The sequence below is a fragment of the Natator depressus genome, chromosome 11, assembly GCF_965152275.1.
Source record: "Natator depressus isolate rNatDep1 chromosome 11, rNatDep2.hap1, whole genome shotgun sequence".
Taxonomy (NCBI): domain Eukaryota; kingdom Metazoa; phylum Chordata; order Testudines; family Cheloniidae; genus Natator; species Natator depressus.
The window spans coordinates 51,766,496-51,787,590 of record NC_134244.1 but is presented as its reverse complement, the minus strand read 5'-3'; the positions used below and the strand labels follow the sequence as shown (position 1 = coordinate 51,787,590).

The window sequence follows — 21,095 nt, the reverse complement described above, 5'->3', positions numbered from 1 at the left end:
ATCAGGATAATTAGATTATTGGTGCCTTTAATGTGTTTCCTATTGATGCGTTTAAGAAGGGCAGATTTAATGGCAGCATAATCCATATGGTTGGTTTGCTACTTTTCACTGTTACAAAGCACATTGCCTTGGTTTAACAGTCAATTAGCAGTTCACACATTTAGTCAGGTCACCCTAAAAGATCAAAGGTAAATTTATGACTGAACCCATTCCAATTATCTATGCTATAGCTCTATAATCCTGATTCCCATTTAACAGAAGTTAGAGCATTTTATCATACGTGCAATTTCTCACATAAGATCACAGGCAGATGCAAGGCTTACACGTTTATAAAGTAATCCATTGTCACAATAGCTTTTATGCAGCACATTAAAAAAAAAAGACAATTTGTACCTTATCCTTAAGGATCTTTGGTGCTGATGTTGCTGCAACCATTGGGGGGTGGTTACAGTTGCAGCAGTTTTGCACATCCATTTTCCTGACATTCATTATGACCAGACTCAGCACATACAAAGCAGATAGAACACACACAACCTATGGCAGATCACAACTGACGTTGGATTAATGGATTCTGCTGTGGTCCAGTTGCTCGTGAATAAAAGGACATTTTATGCTCCCTGACCTTCCAGACACAGTACTGTAGTTGGAGTTATGCTTAAATCACAACTGCTTTTGCTTGAACTTATTTATTTGCAATAGCACCAAACGTGAATTGTTTAACAGACAAATGGAGGCTTATTGAGAAGATAATCCTTGGAATTCAGGGCACATCACTTTCGATGAAAGGAATGTCACTATATTTGCTTTCAGTCACTGCCCATTGTTTCACAGCCTGATCAAGAATTTCACGAGAGAGACGGTGAGCATAATCCAGCACTATGGTACTTGATGAGCCTCTCTCATCCAGCTTCACTGTAATCAGTGAAGATTTCTCCCCCATGCATCCCTCACCACCTTCCCTGCTCCTCTCATCCAGGATAGTGTTTGAGCCTGGAAAAGCGTTCTTGGATTTGATGCATCCCATGGTACGTCTAAAAACGTAGCTGCAAAGGTTAGTTTAGCAGCATGTTCTGAACAATTGAAATTGTTTTCTTGATTGACGCAGAGCTTTTATTTCTTCCTGCAAGTAGTTCCAGCAACTTCGAAAGAATAAACTGTCCCTTTTGTGCCTCCTCACATCTATAGAGATCTGTCAAAATAATGTTTTGTATAATTTCAGTTTAAGAAATTACATCATTCTTAATATTGAACAACAGAGCTACAATTGGAAGCGTAATTCACCATAGCAGGTTATATGAGAAACATTTTGCACATACCAGCACAGAGATTTATAGTTGTTTTCATTTGTAAGATCCATCGATTACAGTTAATACAACTGGGGTTTTTTTTGGACTTATCAAGCAGGCCTTGAAAAGTTCAATTGCCAGTTGTGAGAAGTGAATTGTAGGCTGCCTGGTGTCTGCAGAGTTTTGTTTTGTGTTTTTATATTGATTTCCCAGCCCTGATGCATTACAGAGGTAGCCTGGCAAACACAAACGGATGTGGTGCTCTTTTCCTGATTCTGTAAATAAATACAAGTTACCTGCAGTGGCCCTGCTGCTGCTCAGGAAAGCTAACAAGACCCTAGTTTTCACTGCTGCTCTTCAGAGCCCATTGGACAGGAGGGACACTGACAATATCAGTGTCACTTTGCTGTTGCTCAAGAAAACTATGTAGAGAGGCGATCACTGGGAAGTATTCCTGAGGAAGGAAGGCCACTGTAAAATAAAAAGCTTCGGGAAATAGAGAAGCAGCACGCAGCAGGCTGGCATAGGACTAGCAGAGACTTCTGTCCTCAACAGGCAGGACAATGCTGGGGATACAGAAAGGGAAGTGAGGAAGGAAGTGGTTGCTCTTCTTTCCGACTATCCAGAAGAGGGCTGTAAATCTATCAAACACCTCCTACGCCAGCATTACCCAGTGTGGGACAGAGAATATTCAAGGGCTACAAGCTGGATAGATGCAAACCCATGGTGGGGGCTGCTCAGCTTTCAAAAGAGGAAGTGCTGTACTAGGCAAAAGTTAATACAGCCCCAAGCAAGGTTCATGGAGAGCACTCTGGTAGAAATCCCAGCACCTCTCTCGAAAGCAGGCTGGGGTGGGGGGGAAGGAAGGGGAGATGCGCTTCTCACTACAGCATTGCCCCTCTATCTGACTCGTTAGTGGGTGTCTGCCCCTGGCTTTGAAAGCACCGATACCAAGACTCAGGAGAACTTCAGTGAATTCTAGTGTATGCCGATAAGTTTACTAGGATGTGAAACAATTTCTCAGGCCATTTCCTCTGCACAGGCAAAGCAGAATCTCACGCATGTGCCTGATTTCAGTTGGCATGAACTTACTGATTGTCAGGACGGATATAATTGCCAACAAGAATAAAGAGTGCCCAACATAGAAACCAGCTGTCCCTGCAGCTTATCCCAGTGACTAGGGCCAGCCAAAGTTCAACATTTTTCTGTAATTAGTCTTAAAAGAAAACCGCATGTAATCATGGCAGTGGCTTATAAAAAGCCCTGTTCATTTGTCTTATCCATCACAGAGGAAATAGAGCAGTGTTTCCCAAACTTGGGACGCCGCTTGTTCAGGGAAAGCCCCTGGTGGGCCGGGCCGGTTTGTTCACCTGCCACATCTGCAGGTTCGGCTGATCGCGGCTCCCATTGGCCGTGGTTCACTGTGCCCGGCCAATGGGGGCTGTGGGAAGCAGCAGCCAGTACGTCCCTCAGCCCGCGCCACTTCCTGCAGCCCCATTGGCCGGGCACAGCGAACCGCGGCCAGTGGGAGCCGCGGTCGGCCAAACCTGTGGACGTGGCAGGTAAACAAACCAGCCGGGCCCGCCAGGGGCTTTCCCTGAACAAGCGGCATCCCAAGTTTGGGAAACACTGGAATAGAGGATCCAGTCCTGCAACTTGATCTTGTAGGAAGATCCTTACAGCCAGAGTCCCATTTCTAAGTCATTAGGGCTCTGCCTGGGCATAAGAGTTCACTCATATGGATCGGATTACAGGACTGGAGCTGTGGTGAGATACTTTTATGACGGAAATAGGAAAAGGAGAGAAGAGTTGTCTACTCTAGTAAGAATTACATATAAAAGTTTCTTCAAGGTTTACGAGACAGGCCAGCCATTCCCTGCAGACATTGTTTTTATAGCCTATTCCATACAGACATTTTAACAATAATGCAAACAACTGAATTTCTCGAAAGACACATGTTGTTGGCAGCATATTTTAGAATTAGAGACTAGTCACTAAGCCTATAAACTTAAATCGTACCATCATAAAGTTTGTAATTTTACTAAACTCAGAAAAGAGCTATGAATCTCCAAAACACACTGATTACCAGAGCTTATTCATTATTAGGAAACCAAAAAGGACAAGTTGATCCCCTGGTTTCACAAGAAGAAACCATGCAACCCTAAATAGGTCTATACAATTGCCACTTTACCCGTTTCCCTCATCTACACGCACTGAACAAACAGAAAATGCTTACACAGCCTACCTAGTAGCTATAAGCGAAGCAGCTTTCATACACAAGATTTACTAGAGCTACTGTTTTCAGAAAGTCATTCAAACACTTGGATAATATTAATTTTGCCTCGGAAAGAATATCTTGTAACCATCAAATTCTAATATCTACCATACAATAAACAATACCCAATATTATGATTTCATCTGCAACTGTTTTTCTGAAGCTGAACCATGGTAGAGAAAAAGAGAATTAGGTAATATTTAACTATCCAGCGTCATTGGTCACATAACATGTGAACTAGGGTGATCCAGTGGATATAGTTAAGGCTAAGTTTTTGTCACGGATATTTTTAGTAAAGGTCAACAGGTCACAAGCAATAATGAAAAATTCACGGAAGCCCGTGACCTGTCCTTGACTAAAAATAACCATGACAAAATGGGTAGCCTGGGTGGCTGGGGAGGGAAGGCGGCTGGGAGCTCCAGGGTGCCCCCTGCTGTGCCTGGGAGCTACCAAGGCCCACGTTGCATGGGAGCAGCGGGGACTGCCCCAAACAGCGGGTCCCCCCTGCCGCCCTCAGCGGCTGTGAGCAGCGGGGATTCCCTCTGCCACTCTTGGTGGCCGGGGGCAGCGGGGGAGCTCTGGAACAGGGACCCTGCAGCTCGCAGCTGACACTGGCTGAAGTCAGAAGGGTCTTTGGAAGTCACAGATTCTGTGACTTCTGTGACTAAATTGCAGCCTTAGATACGGTATATTGGGACTTTCCGAAAGCCTTTGACAAGCTCCCTCACCACAGGTTTCAGAGTAGCAGCCGTGTTAGTCTGTATCCACAAAAAGAAAAGGAGTACTTGTGGCACCTTAGAGACTAACCAATTTATTTGAGCATAAGCTTTCGTGAGCTTATGCTCAAATAAATTGGTTAGTCTCTAAGGTGCCACTAGTACTCCTTTTCCCTCACCACAGGCTCTTATCCCATGACTGCTTACTTTGCTTAAGAGGGAAGGTCCTCTCATGGATACGTAACTGGTTGGAATAAATGGCCAGTTTTCACAGTGGAGAGAAGTAAATAGCGGGGTTCCCCAAGGATCTGAACTGGAACCAGGTCCGTTCAACATAGTCATAAATGATCTGGAAAAATGGGTAACAGGGAAGTGGCAAAGTTTGCAGATGATACAAAAATTACTCAAGATAGGTAAGTCCAAAGCTGACTGCAAAGAGTTACAAAGGGATCTCAGAAAACTGGGTGACTAGGCAACAGAATGGCAGATGAAATTCAATGTTGATAAACGCAAAGTAATGCACATTGGAAAACATAATCCCAACCACACACATAAAATGATGGGGTCTAAATTAGCTGTTACCATTCAAAAAAAAAAAAAAGATCTTGAAGTAATTGTGGATAGTTCTCTGAACACATCCATTCAATGTTCAGAAGCAGTCAAAAAAGTTAACAGAATGTTAGGAACCATTAAGAAAGTGATTGATAATAAGACAAGTTCTCATAATGCCACTATAAATCCATGGTACGCCCACACCTTGAATGCTGCATACAGTTCTGATCACCCCATCTCAAAAAAATATATGGTCAAACTGGAAAAAGTACAGAGAAGGGCAACAACAAGGATTAGGGCTATGGAACAGCTTCCATATAAGGAGAGATTATATATAAGGAGAGATTAAAAAGACTGGGGACTGTTCATCTTGGAAAAGAGAAAATGAAGGGGGAGGTATGATAGAGGTCTATAAAATCATGAATGGTGTGGCGAAAGTGAATAAGGAAGTGTTCTTTACCCCTTCACGTGACACACGAACTCGGGTCACCCAATGAAATTAACAGGAGCAGGTTTAAAAAAAACAAAGAAGTACTGCTTTACACAAAACATAGTCAACTTGTTGAACTTGTGGCTAGGGGATGCTGTGAAAGCCAAAACTATAAAGGGGTTGAAAAAAGAACTAGATAAGTTCATGGAAGATAGGTCCATCAATGGCTATTAGCCAAGACAGTCAGGGCTGCAACCACAGGCTCTGGGTGTCCCTAAACCTCTGTCAGAAGCTGGGAGTGGACGACAGGAGATGGATCACTCAATTGTCCTGTTCTATTCATTCCCACTGAAGCAGCTGGCATTGGCCACTGTCAGAAGACAAGATACTGGGCTAGATGGACCACTGGCCATTCTGGGTCAGACCATTCTTACGTTCTTATAAATTTGGGGTCAGGAACTTGATAGTTCGCAAGCTATATCCAAGCCAGCTTGATATACAAAGTCATCACAATGAGCAGTGTCCCCACGTGCAACACCCCATCCCCTGCCATGTCACTCCCAGTTGTGATTTAATGTATTACAAGACCATGCATGACAATCTTTAGACTTGGCCAAAAGGGTGAATGTTAGCGATGTAAAGGAAACAAGTGGCTGGTGGTGGGAGATCTGGTGGGAATACCACTGGAATATTTTGCACACCGTCAAAATGCAGTAAACTGCAGATGATGAAATAAACGTTTTAGGACAGAAAAGCCAATATGTTTATCTAGAATTCTGTCCCAGTGTAATTTGTCAGAACCAAGAAAAGTTAAAATATCAACTCACTACAAGCCACCCGTCTTTCTATTTCTTAAACACAAACCTCCATCAACACTGTAAAAGCATAAAACCAAAGCTGGTTATCGCCCTCTCCTACTTAGAAACACTAAGCTCCTCAGTATAATCAGTTCTCTCCACACTTAAATACACATGCTATTATACCCCAATATCTAAAGCCAGATATGTGTGTGCTTACTGTAATATTAAGGCATATTTTATAGAACACAATTAGAATTAGGCATACTAGCAATGAGTTTCCATTATGATTCATCCTCAGCTTTTTCCTTTCTTCCACATGTAGGTCTTTCCCTCCGTCTCTACCTTCCTTCCTCATATTTCTCACTCCCCCAATGGCCCCACGATCACTGTTCTCTGCCGCCAGCCTCTGATCACCAACAAGCTGAGCCACTCCCAGGCCACACTCTTCAGAGGGCAGAAAGAAGAGATAGCAGGTGCCTCTGTTTTCTAGCTCCCTTTCTAGCTTCATTCTCTCTCTGTTCCCTTGAGTTGGTTGGGCCAGTGTGTTAGCCAGCAGTTGCTCTATCTCCAAACATCTCCGAGTACCTATCAGGGCATGCTGGTGCTTCCTGAATGTTCAGGTCAGTTTTTGCAATGCTCTTTGCTCTCCCTAAGTCGGGAGTACAACGGGCTGGAAAATGTTAATAATTTTTTGTCAGAAAAAGCTGTTTCAATTAAACTGAAGTTGCGCAAAGTCATACTGATTTTGGTGAAGTTTCCAATAGGGAAAATATTTTGAAAAAACCCTTCATTCTGGAAAATTGTGCGTTGGATTTTTTAAATGTTTTTTATAAAAATATAATAAACGAAGAAAAGTTTTTCCAGTTAATGATATGTCAGTAGTAGCAGTGCATAATGTAGCAGTCACTACACCGTGGACATGCCATGAAATATAAAAACACATTTTGTAAGTTTTCCAGGAATTCCAAAAATATTCACTTTTGTTCCAATGTAGAGTGAAAACAATACCTCTCAGTTTCCCAGGAAACAGAAATGCTGAGTTTGAATCAAGAGTCACAACCACTGTGCTCCACTCTGCACCAAAAAGGGTCAGCCATGAATTTATAAGCACAGCTGTGGTCCTCTAGAGAGTGCAAAGAAATTTTCCCAATTGGTTTAATTTACACAGAATAGAGATCTGCAATCCTGCTACAAGGTTAGGTTCTTGCAGCTCCTGAGCCATGAGTTTCCAACCTTTGCCCTAACACTTAATTAATTAAACTAGCAAAATTCAGAGAAGGGGAGGAACTAATTTCTAATCTGCAGGATTAGAACTCGGTCCTCAACACCCCCATCAAGGCCAACATCCAAAAACATGTCTTGTATCAAAGAAAGAGACTGGAATGCAGCTGAGGTTTAATCATTGGGGATTCAAGATCTTCATTCTGTGTTTGTACAGCACCTAGCACTGCACGGTCCTGGTCCATGACTAGGGCTCCTAGGCACTATTGTCATACAAACAAACAAACAAACCCGGGCCTAGTCCTGATGAAGCTAAGGAACAGTGAGTACAATTTTTAAAAACACCTAAGTAATTTAGGATCCTAAGTCCCATTTTCAGAAGTGATTCAGGTGCTTTTAAAAAAAATGTATCCAATACCTTTGTGTAAAGTAAATTTATAAAAAAGCCTAGGCCATAATGTAGTTGAACTCAGAACAATGGGCCACATGGTTAGTAAGAAATCTTAGGGCTTGTGCTCACCGGAAAGTTTTATTAGTTGTAACAGTATTTAATTATACTGAGATATGGGTATAAATCCAGGGTGGACATTCTTATTCCAATTGACAAGTGTTTTTTTTCCAATTTAACTTAACTCCCTTTCCAAGCAATATCAACTACACTGAAAGAGACCACTCATACCAGAATTAGGGGAGTCCACACAGGAGGGATGATAACTGGCTTAATTAGATTCACTCCTTAGTTTATACCAGTATAATTTTGCGGTTTAGACAAGCCCTTAACCTTGGCCCCAGAATTTCAAGAGACTGTTTCCTAGCGAAGTGGTGAAGCATTGCTTAAATTAAGGCCAAAGCACTTTCACATGCCCTCCAGGTACTGCTGAAAGGATTGGTTTGCCCACCTCTGTGATGAATCCTCTCAGGTGACCTTGCTGCCTGCTAATGGCAGCCTATCATCACAAGCAGCATCTTAGGGCATGTCTGCACTATGAACTTTTGCTGCCACAAGTTATGACAGCATAAAATCGCCACAGTTAGCATATCACTTGTGCACGTGCATATTTGGCTCCCGATGTCAGTGCTGTGCGTACTCACCAGGAATGCTTGTGTCAATGCACAGTACCATGCACTATGGGTAGGTCTCCCAGTGTGCAACTCTCCCCCATCCAGCACACTGTGTTTTGGGAAGTTTTGTTTCAGCCCCACCATGCACTGCCAAGTCACGCAGGAGTGATTAGGAGCAAGGGGTCAATTTCCCATCATGCAACTTTCCTCATCCCATAGTGTCATCTATATCCCATAATTTTCACACATTTTTTAAAAATCCCATGAATCCACACGACCTTCCCCGCTGTCTGCCATCTCTGACAGATTCAAGCACCCTGCACAGATCTGCACTACTATCATGCACGTTGCAAGCACAGGACGCACAATTCGCCTGTATTTGCGGAGCTGGAAAAACCACAAAATCAGCAGGGAACATGGTGATTTTTGCGGAGGACAGATTGCTGTGGGACACAGTGTGCACCAATTCAAGGTTTCTGGTGGCATTCACAAAGCAGCTACAGATGGCAGAGGGCTGCTTCTGGGCGTGAGAAACAAGCACCGATTGGTGGGATCGCATCACAGTGCAGGCTTGGGAAAATGAGCGGTGGCTGCAGAACATTCAGATGTGCAGGGCCACGTTCCGGAATCTGTGCACTGGCTTTGCCGCAGGCCTCCAGCCCAGGGCCACCAGAAGGAGAGCTGCACGGACACTGGCGAGGTGAGTGTCAATCACCCTGTGGAAACTTGCAACACCTGATTGCTACCAGTAAGTGGGAAATCATTTTGGAGCTGGAAAATCCACTGTGGGGGCCATTGTCATTGTAAGCATGCAGGGCCATTAATCATCTCCTCCTATGTAGGACTTGGCAATGTGCAGCCCATAGAGGATGGATTTGCAGCAGTGGGGCTCCCAAACTGCAGTGGGGTGATAGCACACAAATCCCTATTTTGGCATCAGACCACCTTGCCACAGAGTACATCAACAGACAGGGCTACTTTTCTACAGTTATGCAAGCACTGGTGGATCACCACTTCAGTTACAATGTTTGCTGGTCAGGGCAGGTGCATGATGCTTGCATCTTTAAGAACACAGCACTGTTCAGAAAGCTACAAGCAGGAGCTTTCTTCCCTGACTGGGAGATTACCATTGGCGATATTGAAATGCCAGTAATGATTCTGGCAGATGCAGCCTACCCCATACTCCCCTGGCTCATGAAGACAAGCACCAGCCTCCTCAACTGCACCAAGGCTCAGCAGGTGCAGTATGACAATCAAATGTGTTTTTGGTAGATTGAAAGGGTGATGGTGTTGTTTACTCATAAGATTTACTCCAGGGGGCACAGAATTCGTATGGCCCACCTATTTCTGTGCCCCTCTGCGCAGAAAAATACAAAAGAAATCTGCAGGAGGATACATGCCTCTTCCCTGGCAGTGCGTCTATTCCAGCGTTCCTGGAGAGCCTGAGGCCTGGTCTACACTAAAAAGTTAGGTTGAAGGAAGCCGCCTTAAGTCGACCTGTTAATGTATGTGTCTGCACTACCGGGTCCTTTACGCTGACCTAAGTTGCCTCTAATGTCGAGTTCTGTAATCCACCTCTGCGAGAGGCATAGCACTTAATTTGATTTTCATGGGTCAACCGTGAGGTAGTGCAGAAGCAGCGTTGTGTAATTCAATTTAATTGGCCTGCAGGTGGTGTCCCACACTGCTCATCTGTGACCGCTCTGGAGATGATTCTCAACTCTGCTGCACTTCAGCCAGGTACACAGGAAACAGCCCCTCCCCTGCTAAAGCCCCAGGAATTTTTGATTTCCCATTTCCTGTTTGATCAACATTGGGAGCATGCCAGCTTGACCACAGCTGATCATGGAGACTACACGCCCCAAATAAGCTCCAGCCTGGTCTGCACGGGAGCTGGTGGATCGCATCGCTGTGTGGGGAGAAGAGTCTGTGCAGGCAGAGCTCTGATCCACAGGAGAAAGGCTGACATCTTTGCAAAGATCGCTCGTGGAACGGGGGAGAAGGGCTACACGAGGGACACACAGCAGTGCCATGTGAAAATAAAAGAACTTAGCCAAGCATACAAGAAGGCAAGGGAGGCGAACAGTCATTCTGGTGCTGAACCCCACACATGCCGGTTCTACAACAAGCTGCATATGATTCTCGGGGGTGACTACCAGCACCTCCACAAGCAATGTGGACACACCACAGGTGTGTGAGTCTAGGGAAAACAAGGACAATGATATGGTGGATGAGGAGAATGGGAGACAAGCGAGCGGTGGATCCATTCTCCCCTAGAGCCAGGAAATATTGAGAACATGGAGGATTTCACTGTCCGAGAAGTTAGACATGGACACTGAGAGCAGGAAAGCTTCCAATGAGCAAGAGCGTGTGGTGCAGGATGAGATGCTTCCGATTATGATGGACCAAGCAGACACGTTGAGGCATCTGGTTGAACTGCAGGAACAGAAGCAGGAGTAGAGTCCCTCTGCAGACCCTGGTGGACAGCCAGCCAGCATTGCCTGGTGCAGAATCACCCTCCCCTAAGTGTTCCATGAGGCGTGGGTGAAAAGTCCATTATCCCCTGAGTTAAGGGAAAGGGAACCTTTGATGGTCTGGAATGCGGTGTTACATTACACAGCTGAAAATGTTTCTCCCGTTCCAACTTTACAACCCCTTTTCCTCAAGGTTACCTTTTTTTATATTTTTCCTGTTCTCCTTCTTTATTTATGTTTGTTAAACAAAGTAAATGGATTTGAGAAATAAATGTTCTTTATTGAGTAGAAGCAGTGGGCTTGGGTGGAGGGTTGGCTTTACAGGGACAGTGATACAAGCCAGGTGAAGGTTTGGGAAAGCACAATACAGACAAGCAGCTCACATTACTGTAACTCATTATTGAAACAGCTTTTCAAAGCCTCGCGGATACGTGGCGCCCCTTGCTGTGCTCTTCTTATTGCCCTGGTGTCTGGCTGCTCAAAAATGGCTGCCATGTGATCTGTCTCAACTGCCCACCCCTGTGGAAAAATTTCCCCCTTTATTTCACAGATATTATGGAGCACACAGCAGACAGCTATAACCAGGGGGTCTAATGCCAAGATGGGGATATGCGTGCCATCTATCGCCCTACTGCAATTAGGGAACCCCATCACAGCAAAACCATCCACTATGTTTTGCACATTTCCCAGACTCTGCCCTTCGTAGCAGAAGTCGATTAATAGCCCTGTACACTTAGAGCACAGCAGCTCCCACAGTTGATTTACCTACTGCAAATTGATTCCCCGCTGACCAGTAACTGTCTGGTGTTGCAAGCTTCCAAATAGTGATCGCCACTCACTTCTCCACTGTCAGAGCAGCTCTCACTTTTGTGTTGCTGAACTGCAGGGCAGGGGAAAGCTCTGCACAAAGTTCCTGGAAGGTGGCCTTCCGCATTTGAAAGTTCTGCAGCCACTGCTCACCATCCCGTACCTGCAAAACGATGCGGTCCCACCAGTCAGGGCTTGTTTCACAGGACCAGAAATGGAACTCAACAGACTGCAGCTGCTCTGTGACTGCCAGCAGCAACCGTGGATTGTTTTTTCAATGGCTTGCAGCAGGACAGCTTCCAAGACATCCCTATGTTCCGCACGGCGGACCCTACTTTGGCTCTGGAAATACTGCAGGAGAAGGCGCAAGGTGGTTCAGATGCTCACAGCAAGAGTGCACAACTGAGCAGGCTCCATGCTTCTGGGGTTATAGTGTACGTAGGGCGATTTTAAGGCGCGAAAAACCACTCGGTTGTTTGCTGTTGATATCAGCGAGGGAGCACAGTGCATCATGGGATGCCGACGCAATGCTGCCATTCTCCCCTGCAACAATGTTTTGGTCCCATGAGGCATTGTACAAACTTCCCAAAACACACTGTGGCAAGTTGCACTTTGGGATAGCTACCCACGATGCACTACTTTGTGCACTGATGCAGGCACTGCTAGTGAGGATGTATTCCATCGAGACAATGAGTCTGGTGTGTCCACGCACAGCAGACTTAATTAATTTGGAGGCTTGAGATCGAATTAGATAAAGTCGACTTAATTTTGGAGTGTAGACAAGCCCTCAGAGATGCAAATCATTGCAGGGGGAGAGGGCCTGGGCATGCGTGCCTGCCAACAAGCGAAAGAGACTCTGTCCCTCTCACTTGCTACTGCAACTCGCCGGGGGTGTGGAGGGATAGGTCTTTTTATTATGCATGAGGAAGGTTCTTTCCTGGAGGCAGAAATGTAGCAGCCTGCCTGCGAGTAACATTGTTAATGTTCCTATTGTTAGTTAACTATTCACATTCTCAGTCAATTCCCCCAGGAGCATAAAGCCTGTAAAAGTTAAGGCCCCTACATTGTGAAAGTGATGTAAAGTCTTATAAATGACCGTAAGGGAGTCAGCTAGGAAGATCATGTATGTGCTTTTTCACTTTTTTCCTGTGCCAAAGTGGCAAAATGGGGTTAGATTACAGCTCAGGATTTTACTTACCCATTAAAAAACAAAACAAAACAAAAACTTTGAGAGCAAATAAAACATCATCAAGTAGTCAATAAAATGTCAGGACAATCAGAATCAAGCACTTCCCAAAGTACCCAGCCAGGTCCACGACAATGATTAGCAAAACTGTATGACTTTCATGTGTGAAAGTCTGAGCAATTTAAAATGACATTCTACTTTTTTTTTTTTTGCACCGTTTGATGTTCTTAATTATCATTTGGATGAAGACCCAGGACTATAACTGGAATACAGGGTATTAGTTACCACGTGTTTGTAACTTAACTTTCATGTGTGTAGGAAATGCTGAATAGTTATTGTGACTTTTTTCTGTATTGTAGTTTAAATAAATTACCAAAACAACTGAAGCTGGTGTGATTATATTGCATTATTTTGACAAAATACACAGAATTTTTAATTTTTTGGCATAGAATTTTTAGGCGCAGAATCCTGCCCCCCCCCTCCCCCCAGGAGTAAAGATGGGATCTCAGTGAAGAAAACATCCCAATGGCTATAGCTGCCAACTGTGTCCTGCATAATGTCTGTGATGCAAAGGAAGAAAAGTCGCTGCTGTGGTGGAGGACGGAGGTAGAGCGGCTGTTCGCGGAGTTGGAACAGCCAGACATGAGGGCTATTAGAAGAGCTCAACACTCAGTGAGGCTTTGAAAGAGCAATTTGAAATGAGCTACAATAAGGCATTGGGGTATAGTGGGCTCTACCTGGCCCTGCAGTTTTGGGGCCTGTTGGGAACTGTATGGTTCTTGGGGCACATCTGTGAATACAACACTGTCAATGCACCGATTAATTTTGTGGTGCTTGCTGAATATTTATGATTACTGCACTGTTCTCTCTTCACTGGTTCTATGAATTGTGTCACACTGAACAAAGAAGAAGTGGGGCTTTTAGTACCGGTAGGCATTCTGCAGCATATGTTGGTACTAGTAAAGATGATTTTCCAAACAACAGAATTTTATTTTGTAACAAAAACACGGGACAAATACAAATCTGTGCAAGTTAAAAGCAAATACATTAAAAATTTAAGTTTCTGGAACAGAGCTTAAGAATGGGAGAGAGCATTCATGGCCAATTAGGTACATAAACACTGACCTGTGGGTGTACTTAATGTCCTCAGTGGAGTGGTTGGGATGCACCCCCTCGATGCCACATGGGAAGAGGGGTATAGGGGGGTGTTTTAATGGAGTTCTCCATTAACTGCAAAGGGAGCCAAGCCCAAGATTGTCAAATCTGTAGGTCCACAAGAGTCTGTAGCATCTGTCTTTGCCGCCAGAGAAGCCCCATTATAGCTTGGTGCATCTCCTGGGTATTCTGAGGGTGTGAAAGGGGAATTTCCAAGGCTGCAACAGCAAGAGCTGCAGATAACACAACACAGAAGTACCGTTTTCAGTATAGTCACAACAGAAAGCAAAAGTTAAGATTCAGAACTCACTTCCCTTGCTCCCCTAACATTATAAACAAGACACGCTTATTGGATACTTCTGCTTCAGAGTGCTTGTGCATGGTATCACTCACAGCACCAATCATGGTGAGTACGGCCCTCCAGGGATAAGGAAAATGAAGAAATTGCTCAGTTGCATGAAACTGTGAGTTCAGGGCACTGGCACCGAATCATGGCACCATTTTCCACAGGCAGTGGTGATTTTAGCTGATCTCTCACTTCTGAAGGTGACAAAGGCACAGCCAGCACTGCTGCCGATGGCATCCCAAAGCCGCATGGGCCCATATGCTGCTAGCCTGTTTACCGCAAAGTAATTGCCGATTGGCATGGGAAAAGTGTCCTACTATGGAGGGAGAAATAAGGCTGCCATCCCTAGAAACCTTAGGGAAAGGATTGCAGAGTACCTCCAGGAATGGTTTATTGTCATCTCTCAGGATGATTCAAGGGACACCCCTGAGCTCATAAACTGCTTTGTACCCTGGGAATGAAAACCGATAGTGGTGCAGCAGAGAGGTAGAATTACCACCTCTCCTAGTATGAGTAAATTAACAAAAAGTCAGCAGCTGTGTCCTGTTAAGTTGGGCATGCCATCAGTAATCAATTGTAATGGGAAATACATTTACACACTTACTGAGGTTCCGTCTCCTGCATCAGGGTCATCCATGTTCAACTCCCAGGACTAACTGGACTGTGGTGGAATTTCAAACAGGTCATGGTTTGCAGCATAGCTGGAGCCTCCGGTCACATGTCCCCTATCCTCCTCTCTGTTCATGTCAGGGGCCTGCAACTCAGGCTCCTCAAAAGGTATCCAAAATTATCCAAGGGGTGGTGGTGGGGTTTCCGCCAACTATGACATGCAGCTCTTTGTAAAAGTGGCAGCTCTGCAGCTTTGTACTGGATCAATCATTGGCCTCCCTTGCCTTCTGATATGCCTCCCGCAGTTCCTTTGCTTTCATGTGGCGCTGCTTCTGATTCCTGCTGTACTCCTTCTGCATCCCTTGTGCAATCTGCTCATAGATGTTCACATTTCTACAGCTGGCCTGTAGCTGTGCCTGCACAGCCTCTTCTCCCTGCAGGCCCAGGAGATCCAATATCTCCTGTCTATGCTAGGCTGGAGCACGTCTGGAGAGTGTAGCTGGCATAGTCAGCTGGGCAGTTGCACCCAACAATGGAGAGCTGCTAAGTGTGCTCACCAAACTGGACAATCAGGAAAGAGCATTTCAAAATCTGTGGGGTTTTAAAGTGTATGTGGGGGGGTGGGGGCAAAGGGCTTCCAGATTACCCATGGACAATGCAGTTCACAACTGTGACCAGAATGGTCAGTGTCAGGCATTGTGAGTCAGCTGATGGAGCACTGTTGGGGCAACATAGGTAACAGTGTCTACACTCACTCTGCATCGACCCGAGTACATTGACCATGGCTCAACGCTGCACAGAGGTGGTGCTACCGTGTCACCATAACAGGGCACTTACATTGGTGGGAGACAAATTTAAGTGTAGACACATGCACATGCTTACGTCAACCTAGCTTTGTGGTGTACAGCAGCTCAAGATGGTCTTTGGAAAAAATATCAATCTTCCCTCCAAGCAGTTAAAGAACTTGCTGCACTTCTCAAAAGCAGCAATTAAAGAAACAGCATCTGCCTGGAAAGTGATTTTCCTACCTTGGTCACCTTCCAATTTCACACACAGTTTCCTGATTTTCCACTCAGTGATTTTAAGAGTCTCATCAAGCTTTCGTGTTTACCTTTAGAGTCAGAGAGATCTCCAAAGCCAAGCTGTGAATAAAGTGATCAAGGATATTAGCGTTCAAATAAATCCTAGCTCTTCAGAGGCTAACAATGAGAGGTAAGAGCAGCCAACTGACACAGATATACTGTATAGAACAAACTAAATCAAAAGCAAATGTAGAGAAGAGGAAAAACAAAGGATCTGTTGAGTCTTCCCAGAGAGGTTCCTAAATAGCAAATCCATGAGCCATCCGGTCACACTACTTCATAATTGCAAGAGCATGGATTCTCCCAAAGGCTGATGGAAAAAAGCATTTTGTTTACAACTTGGTATAAGAACAGATGACACTGGAGAGGGAAATGGAACTTTTGTAACAAGATGTATACAAACCAGTGGTGCAAGTAGAATTCATTTCTTACTGGTACACGCCCTCCCCCCCCCCCGCCCTTCCACGCAGCTGTGTCTGAGTCCTGTCTGGGGCATCTGCACAGCAGCCCCACCGGAGGACAGGGCTGGGGGGGGGAGGGGTGAGGCTGGGGGCATTACAGCTGTGCTGGAGGAGCTGCCGGCATGGGGTTCTGCTCCTTTCATCACTGTGCTTCCCGGGAGAGCCTTGAACCGCAGGGCTCTCCTGGGAATTGAAGCAGCGAAAGGAGCAGAACTTGGGACTGCCAGCCGGCCCCATGCTGGCAGCTCCTCTATTGCGGCCGTACTGCCCCCAGCCCTGTCCTCCAGTGGGGCTGCTGTACAGACCCCGGATAGGAGACGCAGGCACGCAACAGCGTGGAAGGCCGGGGGCAATACAGCCATGCCGGAGGAGCTGCTGGCATGTGGGCCACCAGGCGACCCCACGTTCTGCTCCTCCTGTGTCTTTCCGGTACGCCATACCGGCCATAAATAGCTTACTGGTATGGCTTACTGGCCCGTACCACCCTACTTGCACCACTGATACAAACATTCTTCCCAGTGACCCTTGTGGCAAATTTGGCAGTAAAAGAGCCAAAGCTTTTGGTAGTCGCAAGTTACTGTATTACATTATAAATACATAGTGTAAGGATTTAACAAGATGTCTTCCATACTCGTTCTAAGATGTGAATTTACAATATGAGAGAGTTTGTCATTTAAGAGTGAGAAATTATGGTAATTTGTTTTCTTCTAGAAAGAGACCTGGTTTGTAAAAAATGAAAGATAAAAAGCTATCTTGGCTAAGGCTCTATGGAGATAAGGATTTATTATTTTCAAAAGTATGGAGAATACAAAAGACAGTCACATGGTAAGGGAGTTCATATGAAGAGCCAAAACGAATTAGAATACTGTCTAGTGAACTTCTGCCAGGGACTCTCAGTAGATACAGACACAGAATAAAGACAGCCACGTCTGTACCTTCTCATCTGTGTCGGGGGAGGAAATATATCTATATGTGTATATTATCCATACAAACACTTAGCGTATATATTATTGTGCTTATGTTCTTTATGTATATTTTAAACAGAGTTATGGTATACAAATGCTAAAGGAATTAAATTTTCCCCCTTCAATTATAGTACTCCCTCCAATATTTATAAGGCTATTCCTTATAAATATACCCAGTGTACAGCAGCTAGACTGACTTCTCAGTACATTTGAGTATTCAGCTCCTATCTAAAGTTCACCCAAGACTTTGCAAGTTCTGCAAAGCATATGTAGTATTTACAATATGTTGTGTAGCCCTAGTATGTCTAGTAATACTCACTACTTAGTTTAATCATCGGGAAAGGAGGATTAAAATGTATGTATTTAGATTTATACTAAGAACAGTGCCAATCCCAACATTTGGCTGCTCATGACAATTGTTGAAGATATAGATATTGCGACGGTACTACATCAAAGTGTTTCTTCAGCCACAATTTAAGATGCTGAAGAACAAAAGGCACCTGTACTCTTGGCTCAGGATGTCAATTGTTTCATTGCTTAACATTGAATTGAGATAGAAGTGCTAGTTCTGAGGAGGTCAGATGTAGGAAACGTGAAGTATGACTGCTGCCCAGGACTAGAGGACTAATTTTGATTCACTAGTCTCAAAACCTTGTCCACACAACTGTAGATGCTTTGTTTCCAAAACAAAGACAGTTCTGAACTGGTGTATAAAGGGATATTTATTTTCTTAGTTATGGGTGTAGTTCAGTTCAAATGGCTGTTATCTGCTTTTCCAGGTGGAGTTCCATCCTGCCTATTAACAGCCCATATTGATGCAAATACATGACTTTTGGCTTCTTATACTTGTGCCAATGCATTAGGATGGCTCTGCCTTGTCTACAAGATGGTATTGCAGTACTTCACCTAGGTACAAGTGCCAAACAAAGATAGTTTTAGATCAGAGGTGGGCAAACTACGGCCCACAGGCCACATCCGGCCTGCAGGACCGTCCTGCCCAGCCCATGAGCTCCTGGCCACCCCCGGCCCCCTCCCCCGCTGTTCCCCCTCCCCCGCAGCCATGGTGCCGCACGGGCAGCAAGGCTGCGAGCTCCTGCCACTCTGCGCAGCATGGTAGGGGGCGGTGGCGGCACGTGTGGCAATGAGGGGGTTGGGTAGGGGGTCCCAGGGGGCAGTCAGGGGGCGGTTGGATGGGGCGGAGGTTCTGGGGAGGTCAGGGAACAGCGGGGGTTGGATAGGGTGTGGGAGTTCCGGGGGGACCTGGCAGGGGTGTGGATAGGTCGGGGCAGTCAGGGGGGGTACCGGGGGGGGGCTGGATGGGTCGGGGGGTTGAGGAAGACAGTCAGGGGGTGGGAAGTGGGGGGGGGGCAAATAGGGGGTGGGGGCCAGGCTGTTGGGGGGGGCAGAGCCTTCCCTACCCGGCCCTCCATACAGTTTCGCACCCCGATGCGGCCCTCGGGCCAAAAAGTTTGCCCACCCCTGGTTTAGATAAACAGTTAATAATAATGAAAGTCTTTTCCTTTATTAAGAGGCCCTCTATCAATGATGCCACTTGCTTCTTCATAACCCGAGTACTGTGACAATTTAGAATAGCTGAGAAGTGATCAAAGGAAAAGAAAAGCAATATATTTGATGCTGATGAACAGTCATGTTTGATAGGAAAACCAATTATGAACGTACAACATTACAAATCAGATATGATATGGCTGCTGGTGCTTTGTGCTGCCAGGGTAAACCCCTGGAAGACAGGGGGTCCACGGGACTAACTCAAGCAGAATGGAATGAGGAAGATGGAATTCCAAGGATGTGTACATATGATCGACCTGAAAAATGGGCAGCCAGCCCACTTGATCCCTTACTATGTCACTTAAGGTTCTTGTACACAAGCCAATCACACAATGAGGCTTTAAGCTTACGGCTTCAACACAAGATCCATCGTACTCGGTATCCCACACAAGAATGGGTAAAAATCCATAGGACCATGATTTTAAGCCACAATCATGTTCTGGAGAGAACTCTAGAAATTGACCTAGCAGAAAGAGCACAGTCCAACACAAGTTTAGGACTGAGACACTCTTGTTGGTAGAATCTTGACCAGGATTACAGTATAAATAATTGCTGAAGCATGGTAAGCAGATAGCTTCAGAGCTGTATTTGTTCTGTTGGCTCAAGGTAAATTTATCTGACTTCAAAGTATGCCAGTTTTCTATATGGAAAAACTGGAATTACAGCCTCATCTTCCTTCAGGAAGATGATGATGATAAAACCCAAGCAAGGAACCCAACTTCCCTGAATAAAAAGAGTGAAAAAATGTTGGTTCCTGACTCTGAATTAAATAGTAACAGTCAAGAAATAGAAACACAAAGTCTTCTCAGCTTCTATTGAAGAAATGTACCACAAGGTGCAATCCTGCATTTGCAGGGTGTGGATTGGATAACCTAGCAGGTCTTTTTCCAACTCTAGTTTCTATGAGCTCTGCATATTTTCTAAGTAAGGCTCTTAATAATTAGACTGAAATATGCTAACTACTGTATATAACCAAATACTTGTTTCCACATAATTTTAGCATGTTTATAACTTCAGTAGGGGTTGATGTCATGGTCTTCCTTTTTAGTGGTAGTAGTATTGAAACAGCATCTAAAGGACTCAACACCACATGCTAGGCTCTGTACAAATAAACAAAGAGACACTCCTTGCCCCAAAGAATTTACCATCTTTAATTCTAACTTCGCCCTTACTAGGAGTATGAGTATTATTTAGTTGCCTTGCAACAATCCCCAGTCTCATCGTATGACAGATTTAAAATCTGAAAAATAACTTTTAAATAAAATAATTGACAAAATATTGTGTTCACAGAGATCAGTTTTGTTTTACTTTGAAGGTAGAGAATCTTTAAGAGATTATAGTACAAATCCCATTCTGCATTTTAAGAAATAATTATCTTGAGGAATTTAATTTGGACCCCCACTTTCTAAAACACCATGAACCAGGGTGCGTAAAAAAAAAAAAGCAGTTTATTTTTAAAAATAAAAACAGACATTTAAATTTAATATACTTGTGTTTAAAAATAATTTTTTTAAATTAAATTTGAAATTACAACAACCTATGTTAAAATATTTTAAAATAAAATGATCTTCAAGCAGTCCATGTTTACTGCTTAAGTTTTCAGCACAGTTAGACCACTGCGCTGCGGGAAGTCACTGGCTATGCCCCTGGACCTGGAGCCGTTGATGTGCTAAACCAGCTGTTATAGCCTCTTCTGACTTTTTTTCATTTCAATTTATTCAACTTTTGCAGTTCAATGACTAGTTCATTGAAAGGTGAGAAAAGCAGAGTCTTGAAAAAGCAGGAAGCTTGTTTTCCCTTTCCAATCTAGGTGTGAGTGAGGAGATATACTAGTTCTAAAATCTTGGAGATGTTTGTGATCACAAACAATCGGTTCAATTCATCTACTTACAGATAATACTGCCTTTGTTTAATAAACCAATTACTTTTAAATGCAAAACCATACTTTGATAAGTTTTTGTCTTACGTATCCAGCACATTTAAGTTTAATTTATTTTAAAAAAACATTTTAAAATGCTGATTGTGCATTAACTGAATTCCAATTTCCATCCAAACGCAGCTTGATGCAAGTCACAAATGAAAAATTAATCTAGTAAATAAGA

The 21,095-nt window shown here is 44.3% G+C and overlaps 1 long non-coding RNA gene across 1 annotated transcript; it reads right to left on the bottom strand.

Moving 5' to 3' along the window:
- Positions 1-1,026: 1,026 nt before the first annotated feature.
- Positions 1,027-15,901, bottom strand: LOC141996070 (uncharacterized). Its single transcript, XR_012641473.1, has 3 exons — positions 14,915-15,901; positions 13,935-14,197; positions 1,027-1,189 (listed from the first exon to the last, which is right to left on the bottom strand). It is a non-coding gene; the product is annotated as an uncharacterized LOC141996070 (long non-coding RNA).
- Between the last annotated feature and the right edge of the window lie 5,194 nt (positions 15,902-21,095).